Raw genomic sequence first — 11,816 nt, forward strand, 5'->3', positions numbered from 1 at the left:
CTGCTGCAGAGTGATCTTCCGGTCTGGTTGGATATCTTGGAAGGAAGGTAGACGGTAAGGGAATAAAGGAACTTTGAATATCATCAAACTGATGGAAAGGATAGTCGGCAAATATGACCTCCACCGTTGGAGTATTAATGTGCTATCGCTTCTCGGCCTTTTGGCTTGGAATATGTGTAGTTTCTGTTCTTATCAGTTTAATCGCTGATATCTCCCGAAGGTGGGAGTGTTTGTATTAAATGGATTTTTGGAGCAGGGAGATGGCTTAAGGGCTTGCTCTGTCCTCTCCATGTATCAGCCTGGTATTGCAGTGTTTCCAGGAATGGTGCACCCAACGCTTACCCAAGTTCAAAAGCAGGTGAATGCAATGTGAATCTCTTGCCTTTGCTAGTTTGCCGTGTTGATGGCAGTCAGTGATTGTTGCATCTATTGTCTTTTCAGTTGCAGGAAACTATCGTCTTTTGTTACGGGTTTTCTGTCTTATGAACCTGCTCTGCAGTTACCTGATGAAGGTGCAGCACGCAGAAAGCCAGGACAGGGGTAACCCCAACGTGCTACAGGGAACATTCTGGAACCAGGGGCCTGCCAGGAAGGTAACTTGCCAATTTAAATGAATGGATTTGCCCTTGTCTGCCGTTTTGGGCTTCTGCGGTCGTTCTTGAAACGTATCCCACCGATGGTACGGCGGTGGCGGGGGGTGGGGTGACTGCTGTAATTTCAAAGAACCCCGTTGGGCTGAAACCTGGTGTTGTGGGATTTTTAACACAGTCAAATCAGGTTGTGGGATCCCATGACTCAGCCAATGTCAAATGGCTATCAGATCAGCCCCCACAGCCCCTTCCCAACCCCCCCGCCTCCCCCCCCACCCCCGAGGCAACAAATTTATCCTAATATTTTCTTGAACAAGAAAGAAATGTCTTTGGTCTGTTTCCTGAATAGAGTGAAACCCCCATCTCTGTTTGTTTCTTCGCAAACTACTGTACGGAAGCGACCTGCTTTAGTAGCTACGTCTGTACGTAAAGATTATTCACGCAGACGATCGCCCAAGGCTGGAACTGGCTTCAGCTCCCTGGTGCCACCAGGCAGCCGTACTAACCACTGATCCACTGTGCCACCCGTACGATTTGGAACGATTTGTCATCATTTGCGGTGCAAGTAGCGAAACAGTTGTCAGTTTGTCAACTGGGTCGGATTATAATGTTGTCAGCGATCTGCAGCAATGTGAACGGAGATGTCGAATCGAGCTGCTGGGGGTGATGAGGCGCGCTTGCAGCGTGACATGTTTACACGGGGAGATCAGCTCCCTCCCCATTCTCCACAGAGAGTCGGATACAAGTAGAGAGGATATTGAGAGTGGACGATAAAGAAAGGGTGCACGGACGTAATTCGCTTTTCGCAACTTTTCGGATTGATGCGGAATGCCGAGGAGCGAATCCTGTACGTGAGGGAAACGATGATTGGCATTTATGGGCAAGCTACACCAACACAAGGGGAGGCAATGAATAGGATCTTTCCGTCAAGGCCAACATTTCTCGCCCATGCCGAGATCAGCCTGGTGGTGAGCTGCTCTCTCGAACCGCTGCAGTCCAAGTGCTGTCGGTAGCCCCGCGATGCTGTTTGGGCGGGGATTCCCGATTTTGACCCGGTAACACCGGAGGAACAAAGACATATTTGCAATTCAGGACAGCGAGTGTCTCGGGGGGGGGGGGAGGGGGAGAACTTGCGAATGGTGGTGTTCCCGTGGATCTGCTGCCGTCATCCTTCGAGGCTGCGTTGGCCATGGGTTTGCAAGGTGCTGCCTGAGGAATTCTGGTGAATCTTGTAGATGCCGGGGGAATGAATGACCCTGCCGGGGGAATGAATGACCCTGCCGCCGCCGCTGTCCCCGATCACCGGGAGAAACCTCTCTGCAGTCGACCTGACGTGCGGTGGCTCCGGCCCGTGCCATCTGATTGGTCGTCAGCGCGACCTACGCGGCTACGTAACAGATGGAGAGAAAAGCACGGGGAAAGCACAGCGACTGCTGCAGAGTGATCTTCCGGTCTGGTTGGATATCTTGGAAGGAAGGTAGACGGTAAGGGAATAAAGGAACTTTGAATATCATCAAACTGATGGAAAGGATAGTCGGCAAATATGACCTCCACCGTTGGAGTATTAATGTGCTATCGCTTCTCGGCCTTTTGGCTTGGAATATGTGTAGTTTCTGTTCTTATCAGTTTAATCGCTGATATCTCCCGAAGGTGGGAGTGTTTGTATTAAATGGATTTTTGGAGCAGGGAGATGGCTTAAGGGCTTGCTCTGTCCTCTCCATGTATCAGCCTGGTATTGCAGTGTTTCCAGGAATGGTGCACCCAACGCTTACCCAAGTTCAAAAGCAGGTGAATGCAATGTGAATCTCTTGCCTTTGCTAGTTTGCCGTGTTGATGGCAGTCAGTGATTGTTGCATCTATTGTCTTTTCAGTTGCAGGAAACTATCGTCTTTTGTTACGGGTTTTCTGTCTTATGAACCTGCTCTGCAGTTACCTGATGAAGGTGCAGCACGCAGAAAGCCAGGACAGGGGTAACCCCAACGTGCTACAGGGAACATTCTGGAACCAGGGGCCTGCCAGGAAGGTAACTTGCCAATTTAAATGAATGGATTTGCCCTTGTCTGCCGTTTTGGGCTTCTGCGGTCGTTCTTGAAACGTATCCCACCGATGGTACGGCGGTGGCGGTGGGGGGGGTGGGGTGACTGCTGTAATTTCAAAGAACCCCGTTGGGCTGAAACCTGGTGTTGTGGGATTTTTAACACAGTCAAATCAGGTTGTGGGATCCCATGACTCAGCCAATGTCAAATGGCTATCAGATCAGCCCCCACAGCCCCTTCCCAACCCCCCCGCCTCCCCCCCCACCCCCGAGGCAACAAATTTATCCTAATATTTTCTTGAACAAGAAAGAAATGTCTTTGGTCTGTTTCCTGAATAGAGTGAAACCCCCATCTCTGTTTGTTTCTTCGCAAACTACTGTACGGAAGCGACCTGCTTTAGTAGCTACGTCTGTACGTAAAGATTATTCACGCAGACGATCGCCCAAGGCTGGAACTGGCTTCAGCTCCCTGGTGCCACCAGGCAGCCGTACTAACCACTGATCCACTGTGCCACCCGTACGATTTGGAACGATTTGTCATCATTTGCGGTGCAAGTAGCGAAACAGTTGTCAGTTTGTCAACTGGGTCGGATTATAATGTTGTCAGCGATCTGCAGCAATGTGAACGGAGATGTCGAATCGAGCTGCTGGGGGTGATGAGGCGCGCTTGCAGCGTGACATGTTTACACGGGGAGATCAGCTCCCTCCCCATTCTCCACAGAGAGTCGGATACAAGTAGAGAGGATATTGAGAGTGGACGATAAAGAAAGGGTGCACGGACGTAATTCGCTTTTCGCAACTTTTCGGATTGATGCGGAATGCCGAGGAGCGAATCCTGTACGTGAGGGAAACGATGATTGGCATTTATGGGCAAGCTACACCAACACAAGGGGAGGCAATGAATAGGATCTTTCCGTCAAGGCCAACATTTCTCGCCCATGCCGAGATCAGCCTGGTGGTGAGCTGCTCTCTCGAACCGCTGCAGTCCAAGTGCTGTCGGTAGCCCCGCGATGCTGTTTGGGCGGGGATTCCCGATTTTGACCCGGTAACACCGGAGGAACAAAGACATATTTGCAATTCAGGACAGCGAGTGTCTCGGGGGGGGGGGGAGGGGGGAGAACTTGCGAATGGTGGTGTTCCCGTGGATCTGCTGCCGTCATCCTTCGAGGCTGCGTTGGCCATGGGTTTGCAAGGTGCTGCCTGAGGAATTCTGGTGAATCTTGTAGATGCCGGGGGAATGAATGACCCTGCCGGGGGAATGAATGACCCTGCCGCCGCCGCTGTCCCCGATCACCGGGAGAAACCTCTCTGCAGTCGACCTGACGTGCGGTGGCTCCGGCCCGTGCCATCTGATTGGTCGTCAGCGCGACCTACGCGGCTACGTAACAGATGGAGAGAAAAGCACGGGGAAAGCACAGCGACTGCTGCAGAGTGATCTTCCGGTCTGGTTGGATATCTTGGAAGGAAGGTAGACGGTAAGGGAATAAAGGAACTTTGAATATCATCAAACTGATGGAAAGGATAGTCGGCAAATATGACCTCCACCGTTGGAGTATTAATGTGCTATCGCTTCTCGGCCTTTTGGCTTGGAATATGTGTAGTTTCTGTTCTTATCAGTTTAATCGCTGATATCTCCCGAAGGTGGGAGTGTTTGTATTAAATGGATTTTTGGAGCAGGGAGATGGCTTAAGGGCTTGCTCTGTCCTCTCCATGTATCAGCCTGGTATTGCAGTGTTTCCAGGAATGGTGCACCCAACGCTTACCCAAGTTCAAAAGCAGGTGAATGCAATGTGAATCTCTTGCCTTTGCTAGTTTGCCGTGTTGATGGCAGTCAGTGATTGTTGCATCTATTGTCTTTTCAGTTGCAGGAAACTATCGTCTTTTGTTACGGGTTTTCTGTCTTATGAACCTGCTCTGCAGTTACCTGATGAAGGTGCAGCACGCAGAAAGCCAGGACAGGGGTAACCCCAACGTGCTACAGGGAACATTCTGGAACCAGGGGCCTGCCAGGAAGGTAACTTGCCAATTTAAATGAATGGATTTGCCCTTGTCTGCCGTTTTGGGCTTCTGCGGTCGTTCTTGGAACGTATCCCACCGATGGTACGGCGGTGGCGGGGGGGTGGGGTGACTGCTGTAATTTCAAAGAACCCCGTTGGGCTGAACCCTGGTGTTGTGGGATTTTTAACACAGTCAAATCAGGTTGTGGGATCCCATGACTCAGCCAATGTCAAATGGCTATCAGATCAGCCCCCACAGCCCCTTCCCAACCCCCCCGCCTCCCCCCCCACCCCGAGGCAACAAATTTATCCTAATATTTTCTTGAACAAGAAAGAAATGTCTTTGGTCTGTTTCCTGAATAGAGTGAAACCCCCATCTCTGTTTGTTTCTTCGCAAACTACTGTACGGAAGCGACCTGCTTTAGTAGCTACGTCTGTACGTAAAGATTATTCACGCAGACGATCGCCCAAGGCTGGAACTGGCTTCAGCTCCCTGGTGCCACCAGGCAGCCGTACTAACCACTGATCCACTGTGCCACCCGTACGATTTGGAACGATTTGTCATCATTTGCGGTGCAAGTAGCGAAACAGTTGTCAGTTTGTCAACTGGGTCGGATTATAATGTTGTCAGCGATCTGCAGCAATGTGAACGGAGATGTCGAATCAAGCTGCTGGTGGTGATGAGGCGCGCTTGCAGCGTGACATGTTTACACGGGGAGATCAGCTCCCTCCCCATTCTCCAGAGAGTCGGATACAAGTAGAGAGGATATTGAGAGTGGACGATAAAGAAAGGGTGCACGGACGTAATTCGCTTTTCGCAACTTTTCGGATTGATGCGGAATGCCGAGGAGCAAATCCTGTACGTGAGGGAAACGATGATTGGCATTTATGGGCAAGCTACACCAACACAAGGGGAGGCAATGAATAGGATCTTTCCGTCAAGGCCAACATTTCTCACCCATGCCGAGATCAGCCTGGTGGTGAGCTGCTCTCTCGAACCGCTGCAGTCCAAGTGCTTTCGGTAGCCCCGCGATGCTGTTTGGGCGGGGATTCCCGATTTTGACCCGGTAACACCGGAGGAACAAAGACATATTTGCAATTCAGGACAGCGAGTGTCTCGGAGGGGGGGGGAGAACTTGCGAATGGTGGTGTTCCCGTGGATCTGCTGCCGTCATCCTTCGAGGCTGCGTTGGCCATGGGTTTGCAAGGTGCTGCCTGAGGAATTCTGGTGAATCTTGTAGATGCCGGGGGAATGAATGACCCTGCCGGGGGAATGAATGACCCTGCCGCCGCCGCTGTCCCCGATCACCGGGAGAAACCTCTCTGCAGTCGACCTGACGTGCGGTGGCTCCGGCCCGTGCCATCTGATTGGTCGTCAGCGCGACCTGCGCGGCTACGTAACAGATGGACAGAAAAGCACGGGGAAAGCACAGCGACTGCTGCAGAGTGATCTTCCGGTCTGGTTGGATATCTTGGAAGGAAGGTAGACGGTAAGGGAATAAAGGAACTTTGAATATCATCAAACTGATGGAAAGGATAGTCGGCAAATATGACCTCCACCGTTGGAGTATTAATGTGCTATCGCTTCTCGGCCTTTTGGCTTGGAATATGTGTAGTTTCTGTTCTTATCAGTTTAATCGCTGATATCTCCCGAAGGTGGGAGTGTTTGTATTAAATGGATTTTTGGAGCAGGGAGATGGCTTCAGGGCTTGCTCTGTCCTCTCCATGTATCAGCCTGGTATTGCAGTGTTTCCAGGAATGGTGCACCCAACGCTTACCCAAGTTCAAAAGCAGGTGAATGCAATGTGAATCTCTTGCCTTTGCTAGTTTGCCGTGTTGATGGCAGTCAGTGATTGTTGCATCTATTGTCTTTTCAGTTGCAGGAAACTATCGTCTTTTGTTACGGGTTTTCTGTCTTATGAACCTGCTCTGCAGTTACCTGATGAAGGTGCAGCACGCAGAAAGCCAGGACAGGGGTAACCCCAACGTGCTACAGGGAACATTCTGGAACCAGGGGCCTGCCAGGAAGGTAACTTGCCAATTTAAATGAATGGATTTGCCCTTGTCTGCCGTTTTGGGCTTCTGCGGTCGTTCTTGAAACGTATCCCACCGATGGTACGGCGGTGGCGGGGGGTGGGGTGACTGCTGTAATTTCAAAGAACCCCGTTGGCCTGAAACCTGGTGTTGTGGGATTTTTAACACAGTCAAATCAGGTTGTGGGATCCCATGACTCAGCCAATGTCAAATGGCTATCAGATCAGCCCCCACAGCCCCTTCCCAACCCCCCCGCCTCCCCCCCCACCCCCGAGGCAACAAATTTATCCTAATATTTTCTTGAACAAGAAAGAAATGTCTTTGGTCTGTTTCCTGAATAGAGTGAAACCCCCATCTCTGTTTGTTTCTTCGCAAACTACTGTACGGAAGCGACCTGCTTTAGTAGCTACGTCTGTACGTAAAGATTATTCACGCAGACGATCGCCCAAGGCTGGAACTGGCTTCAGCTCCCTGGTGCCACCAGGCAGCCGTACTAACCACTGATCCACTGTGCCACCCGTACGATTTGGAACGATTTGTCATCATTTGCGGTGCAAGTAGCGAAACAGTTGTCAGTTTGTCAACTGGGTCGGATTATAATGTTGTCAGCGATCTGCAGCAATGTGAACGGAGATGTCGAATCGAGCTGCTGGGGGTGATGAGGCGCGCTTGCAGCGTGACATGTTTACACGGGGAGATCAGCTCCCTCCCCATTCTCCACAGAGAGTCGGATACAAGTAGAGAGGATATTGAGAGTGGACGATAAAGAAAGGGTGCACGGACGTAATTCGCTTTTCGCAACTTTTCGGATTGATGCGGAATGCCGAGGAGCGAATCCTGTACGTGAGGGAAACGATGATTGGCATTTATGGGCAAGCTACACCAACACAAGGGGAGGCAATGAATAGGATCTTTCCGTCAAGGCCAACATTTCTCGCCCATGCCGAGATCAGCCTGGTGGTGAGCTGCTCTCTCGAACCGCTGCAGTCCAAGTGCTGTCGGTAGCCCCGCGATGCTGTTTGGGCGGGGATTCCCGATTTTGACCCGGTAACACCGGAGGAACAAAGACATATTTGCAATTCAGGACAGCGAGTGTCTCGGGGGGGGGGGGAGGGGGAGAACTTGCGAATGGTGGTGTTCCCGTGGATCTGCTGCCGTCATCCTTCGAGGCTGCGTTGGCCATGGGTTTGCAGGTGCTGCCTGAGGAATTCTGGTGAATCTTGTAGATGCCGGGGGAATGAATGACCCTGCCGGGGGAATGAATGACCCTGCCGCCGCCGCTGTCCCCGATCACCGGGAGAAACCTCTCTGCAGTCGACCTGACGTGCGGTGGCTCCGGCCCGTGCCATCTGATTGGTCGTCAGCGCGACCTACGCGGCTACGTAACAGATGGAGAGAAAAGCACGGGGAAAGCACAGCGACTGCTGCAGAGTGATCTTCCGGTCTGGTTGGATATCTTGGAAGGAAGGTAGACGGTAAGGGAATAAAGGAACTTTGAATATCATCAAACTGATGGAAAGGATAGTCGGCAAATATGACCTCCACCGTTGGAGTATTAATGTGCTATCGCTTCTCGGCCTTTTGGCTTGGAATATGTGTAGTTTCTGTTCTTATCAGTTTAATCGCTGATATCTCCCGAAGGTGGGAGTGTTTGTATTAAATGGATTTTTGGAGCAGGGAGATGGCTTAAGGGCTTGCTCTGTCCTCTCCATGTATCAGCCTGGTATTGCAGTGTTTCCAGGAATGGTGCACCCAACGCTTACCCAAGTTCAAAAGCAGGTGAATGCAATGTGAATCTCTTGCCTTTGCTAGTTTGCCGTGTTGATGGCAGTCAGTGATTGTTGCATCTATTGTCTTTTCAGTTGCAGGAAACTATCGTCTTTTGTTACGGGTTTTCTGTCTTATGAACCTGCTCTGCAGTTACCTGATGAAGGTGCAGCACGCAGAAAGCCAGGACAGGGGTAACCCCAACGTGCTACAGGGAACATTCTGGAACCAGGGGCCTGCCAGGAAGGTAACTTGCCAATTTAAATGAATGGATTTGCCCTTGTCTGCCGTTTTGGGCTTCTGCGGTCGTTCTTGGAACGTATCCCACCGATGGTACGGGGGTGGGGGGGGGTGGGGTGACTGCTGTAATTTCAAAGAACCCCGTTGGGCTGAAACCTGGTGTTGTGGGATTTTTAACACAGTCAAATCAGGTTGTGGGATCCCATGACTCAGCCAATGTCAAATGGCTATCAGATCAGCCCCCACAGCCCCTTCCCAACCCCCCCGCCCCCCCCCCCCCACCCCCGAGGCAACAAATTTATCCTAATATTTTCTTGAACAAGAAAGAAATGTCTTTGGTCTGTTTCCTGAATAGAGTGAAACCCCCATCTCTGTTTGTTTCTTCGCAAACTACTGTACGGAAGCGACCTGCTTTAGTAGCTACGTCTGTACGTAAAGATTATTCACGCAGACGATCGCCCAAGGCTGGAACTGGCTTCAGCTCCCTGGTGCCACCAGGCAGCCGTACTAACCACTGATCCACTGTGCCACCCGTACGATTTGGAACGATTTGTCATCATTTGCGGTGCAAGTAGCGAAACAGTTGTCAGTTTGTCAACTGGGTCGGATTATAATGTTGTCAGCGATCTGCAGCAATGTGAACGGAGATGTCGAATCGAGCTGCTGGGGGTGATGAGGCGCGCTTGCAGCGTGACATGTTTACACGGGGAGATCAGCTCCCTCCCCATTCTCACAGAGAGTCGGATACAAGTAGAGAGGATATTGAGAGTGGACGATAAAGAAAGGGTGCACGGACGTAATTCGCTTTTCGCAACTTTTCGGATTGATGCGGAATGCCGAGGAGCGAATCCTGTACGTGAGGGAAACGATGATTGGCATTTATGGGCAAGCTACACCAACACAAGGGGAGGCAATGAATAGGATCTTTCCGTCAAGGCCAACATTTCTCGCCCATGCCGAGATCAGCCTGGTGGTGAGCTGCTCTCTCGAAACGCTGCAGTCCAAGTGCTGTCGGTAGCCCCGCGATGCTGTTTGGGCGGGGATTCCCGATTTTGACCCGGTAACACCGGAGGAACAAAGACATATTTGCAATTCAGGACAGCGAGTGTCTCGGGGGGGGGGGGGCGGGGGGAGAACTTGCGAATGGTGGTGTTCCCGTGGATCTGCTGCCGTCATCCTTCGAGGCTGCGTTGGCCATGGGTTTGCAAGGTGCTGCCTGAGGAATTCTGGTGAATCTTGTAGATGCCGGGGGAATGAATGACCCTGCCGGGGGAATGAATGACCCTGCCGCCGCCGCTGTCCCCGATCACCGGGAGAAACCTCTCTGCAGTCGACCTGACGTGCGGTGGCTCCGGCCCGTGCCATCTGATTGGTCGTCAGCGCGACCTACGCGGCTACGTAACAGATGGAGAGAAAAGCACGGGGAAAAGCACAGCGACTGCTGCAGAGTGATCTTCCGGTCTGGTTGGATATCTTGGAAGGAAGGTAGACGGTAAGGGAATAAAGGAACTTTGAATATCATCAAACTGATGGAAAGGATAGTCGGCAAATATGACCTCCACCGTTGGAGTATTAATGTGCTATCGCTTCTCGGCCTTTTGGCTTGGAATATGTGTAGTTTCTGTTCTTATCAGTTTAATCGCTGATATCTCCCGAAGGTGGGAGTGTTTGTATTAAATGGATTTTTGGAGCAGGGAGATGGCTTAAGGGCTTGCTCTGTCCTCTCCATGTATCAGCCTGGTATTGCAGTGTTTCCAGGAATGGTGCACCCAACGCTTACCCAAGTTCAAAAGCAGGTGAATGCAATGTGAATCTCTTGCCTTTGCTAGTTTGCCGTGTTGATGGCAGTCAGTGATTGTTGCATCTATTGTCTTTTCAGTTGCAGGAACCTATCGTCTTTTGTTACGGGTTTTCTGTCTTATGAACCTGCTCTGCAGTTACCTGATGAAGGTGCAGCACGCAGAAAGCCAGGACAGGGGTAACCCCCAACGTGCTACAGGGAACATTCTGGAACCAGGGGCCTGCCAGGAAGGTAACATGCCAATTTAAATGAATGGATTTGCCCTTGTCTGCCGTTTTGGGCTTCTGCGGTCGTTCTTGAAACGTATCCCACGATGGTACGGCGGTGGCGGGGGGTGGGGTGACTGCTGTAATTTCAAGAACCCGTTGGGCTGAAACTGGTGTTGTGGGATTTTTAAACACAGTCAAATCAGGTTGTGGGATCCCATGACTCAGCCAATGTCAAATGGCTATCAGATCAGCCCCCACAGCCCCTTCCCAACCCCCCGCCCTCCCCCCCACCCCCCGAGGCAACAAATTTATCCTAATATTTTCTTGAACAAGAAAGAAATGTCTTTGGTCTGTTTCCTGAATAGAGTGAACCCCCATCTCTGTTTGTTTCTTCGCAAAACTACTGTACGGAAGCGACCTGCTTTAGTAGCTACGTCTGTCTGTACGTAAAGATTATTCACGCAGACGATCGCCCAAGGCTGGAAACTGGCTTCAGCTCCCTGGTGCCCAGGCAGCCGTACTAACCACTGATCACTGTGCCACCCGTACGATTTGGAACGATTTGTCATCATTTGCGGTGCAAGTAGCGAAACTGTTGTCAGTTTGTCAAACTGGGTCGGATTATAATGTTGTCAGCGATCTGCAGCAATGTGAACGGAGATGTCGAATCGAGCTGTGGGGGGGGTATGATGAGGCGCGCTTGCAGCGTGACATGTTTACACGGGGAGATCAGCTCCCTCCCCATTCTCCACAGAGAGTCGGATACAAGTAGAGAGGATATTGAGAGTGGACGATAAAGAAGGGTGCACGGACGTTAATTCGCTTTTCGCAACTTTTCGCGATTGATGCGGAATGCGAGGAGGAGCGAATCCTGTACGTGAGGGAAACGATGATTGCATTTATGGGCAAGCTACACCAACACAAGGGGAGGCAATGAATAGGATCTTTCCGTCAGGCCAACATTTCTCGCCCATGCCGAGATCAGCCTGGTGGTGAGATGCTCTCTCGAACCGCTGCAGTCAAGTGCTGTCGGTAGCCCCGCGATGCTGTTTGGGCGGGGATTTCCGATTTTTGAACCGGGTTAACACCCGGAGGGAACAAAGACATATTTGCAATTCAGGACAGCGAGTGTCTCCGGGGGGG

General features: G+C 51.3%; 6 non-coding genes across 6 annotated transcripts; all 6 read left to right on the forward strand.

Moving 5' to 3' along the window:
• The first annotated feature begins 144 nt into the window (after positions 1 to 144).
• On the forward strand, positions 145 to 336 carry LOC132831741 (U2 spliceosomal RNA). Its single transcript, XR_009646693.1, has one exon. It is a non-coding gene; the product is annotated as a U2 spliceosomal RNA (small nuclear RNA).
• A 1,828-nt stretch (positions 337 to 2,164) lies between these two features.
• LOC132831743 (U2 spliceosomal RNA) lies at positions 2,165 to 2,356 on the forward strand. Its single transcript, XR_009646695.1, has one exon. It is a non-coding gene; the product is annotated as a U2 spliceosomal RNA (small nuclear RNA).
• A 1,834-nt stretch (positions 2,357 to 4,190) lies between these two features.
• On the forward strand, positions 4,191 to 4,382 carry LOC132831744 (U2 spliceosomal RNA). The gene has a single exon (XR_009646696.1). It is a non-coding gene; the product is annotated as a U2 spliceosomal RNA (small nuclear RNA).
• A 1,820-nt stretch (positions 4,383 to 6,202) lies between these two features.
• LOC132831875 (U2 spliceosomal RNA) lies at positions 6,203 to 6,394 on the forward strand. Its single transcript, XR_009646825.1, has one exon. It is a non-coding gene; the product is annotated as a U2 spliceosomal RNA (small nuclear RNA).
• A 1,827-nt stretch (positions 6,395 to 8,221) lies between these two features.
• LOC132831745 (U2 spliceosomal RNA) lies at positions 8,222 to 8,413 on the forward strand. The gene has a single exon (XR_009646697.1). It is a non-coding gene; the product is annotated as a U2 spliceosomal RNA (small nuclear RNA).
• A 1,832-nt stretch (positions 8,414 to 10,245) lies between these two features.
• Positions 10,246 to 10,437, forward strand: LOC132831746 (U2 spliceosomal RNA). The gene has a single exon (XR_009646698.1). It is a non-coding gene; the product is annotated as a U2 spliceosomal RNA (small nuclear RNA).
• The last annotated feature ends 1,379 nt before the right edge of the window (positions 10,438 to 11,816 follow it).

This window comes from Hemiscyllium ocellatum, chromosome 33 (genome assembly GCF_020745735.1).
Source record: "Hemiscyllium ocellatum isolate sHemOce1 chromosome 33, sHemOce1.pat.X.cur, whole genome shotgun sequence".
Taxonomy (NCBI): Eukaryota; Metazoa; Chordata; class Chondrichthyes; order Orectolobiformes; family Hemiscylliidae; genus Hemiscyllium; species Hemiscyllium ocellatum.